The following is a 2061-nucleotide window of genomic DNA, read 5'->3' on the forward strand; positions in this document are numbered from 1 at the left end:
CATATTATTAAGGTCAAATTTTAGTTATTCGCGAGAAATGTTACGCTTCATTACTAATATAGTTCACAACCAAATTGCATGCGTTTTTTATTTAGCGCTGACGGTGCAGTTTTAAGCTACATTCTGAGATAAAATAATTGAAATTTGGTTCATTAGAAAAAAGTTGGATCAAAATATGGAAAACTAAAGTGAAAAATTAACTTCGAAAAAAGTTAAAATTAATTAGGTTTAATAGAATGTGCTCATTCCAAAGAATCTTTTGATGAATATCTCGTTAAAAAGTATTAGCAAGTAAAAACATTGTGTGACTTTAAGTAACCACTAAAAATGGTTGTTAATGAAAACTATGCAATAGTGGTACTAAAACGAAAGATCTTTACGAGAGGAATCTTATGGTGAAAATCGTGTCAAAAACTATTAGCTGCAACAAATTGGTTCGCGATCAACAATAGGCGATCATGTTAACAAATTGATTTTTGTCCGTTTAAGATATTTAGCGTTATAAAAGATGGTATCGGATGTCATGGGTTGCTTACCTTAATGGTATTGAGCATTTAACAGGAGTGCATGGGGCACAGCGCTCGACACTCTAGCGGCTTGCCGGGCACTTTTTTTTTCCTGTTTTGTAAAGGTATTTAGCCAATCGTTTATGGTGATATCTCCTCTGTTCTTCGTTCAAAGTTTACTTCAAATGCAAGAGCTCTATGAGAAGAATTTTATGGTGAAAGACAGTCAAGAAATACTAGCTACAAAAGAAGTTGAGTCGCTTTAAATGACGATAAAACGGTGATGATCTTATGAAATCAAATTATTGTTTGTCTTTCTGAAAGCAAAAGTACTAATATTTGAACTCAAATAAAAGAGTTCATCCAGACGAATATTTTAAAGAAAACCAGTTTAAAGATAAGAAGAATAAAAAATAGGTACGACATTCTTGCGATTTCATATTAATTTTTTTTTACGCTGAATATGTATTAAAATATCTACATATTAAAAACATATTGAAATAGAAATGTAACATTCGAAAAACTAATTATCAATTATTCAATTAGAATATAAAATTATCTTACAAAAAAAAAATTGTCTGAAAATATATTTGTAACAGATTTCCTGCTATTAATACTTCGTTATTTATTTGTGCAAACAAAATTTCTGTTTGAACAAAATGCATATCTACAACATATTTACAATGCTATCAGTTTTTTTAAAATTATGAACGTACGTATAATTAATCATAATGACAGAGCGTTCCCTGAAGAAAAAAATGGACTCGAATAAAAAATGCAAGTTCAGTATCCTAGAATATTCTTAAGAATTGAACCTCGAAGAGAACAGAACAAGAAGCGAGAATTAAAACATTGGTGCTGAGGTTAGAATTTGCTAAAAAAATTTCTGAAATTATTCATGAAGTAGTGTGATCTGTTTTATTTATGTTTTTTTGGCATTTTATTGCTAGTTTAAAAAATTTAAGTTAGTATTTTTTACTTAAAAATCATATGTATTAAGCTAAAATATTTCTGTTATTTTTAGTATTATATTATTTTAAAACATAAAAAAAAAACCAATTTATCTAAAACTTTTAAATCACCGATATTGTGTTACAAAATTAAACTCATGTAGACTATATGTAATTCAAAAGAGTAAAAAAATGAAGAAAAAATTATTTTTTTAAATAAACAAAACAATTTCTCTGAAGTTTCCATTATCAGATAACAAAGAATTTTCTATTTACCATTAGAAAATTATTTTTTTTAAATGAACAAATTGAGCGCAAAATATAGAAATGGTTCTCTAACTTATGGGTTATAATTGCCAATTTTGCTTAAATTTCTATTCAGCGATTTTTTAAAAATATATAAATTTGTAATATGAAATGTTTAATGTATAAACTTGCAGGTGATTAGCATTTTCATAAAAATTGAAAATAAATAGTTTCTTCAGTGTTTTAATGCAAAGAAAGAGGATTAGCAAAATTTTAGTATTTAAATTCTAATTTCAGCAGGTTCCATGCTTAAGAATATTCTAGACTTCTGCTGCCGCACTTTTCATTCTTTTGTGTGT

This window comes from Octopus bimaculoides, chromosome 3 (assembly GCF_001194135.2).
Source record: "Octopus bimaculoides isolate UCB-OBI-ISO-001 chromosome 3, ASM119413v2, whole genome shotgun sequence".
Lineage (NCBI taxonomy): Eukaryota > Metazoa > Mollusca > Cephalopoda > Octopoda > Octopodidae > Octopus > Octopus bimaculoides.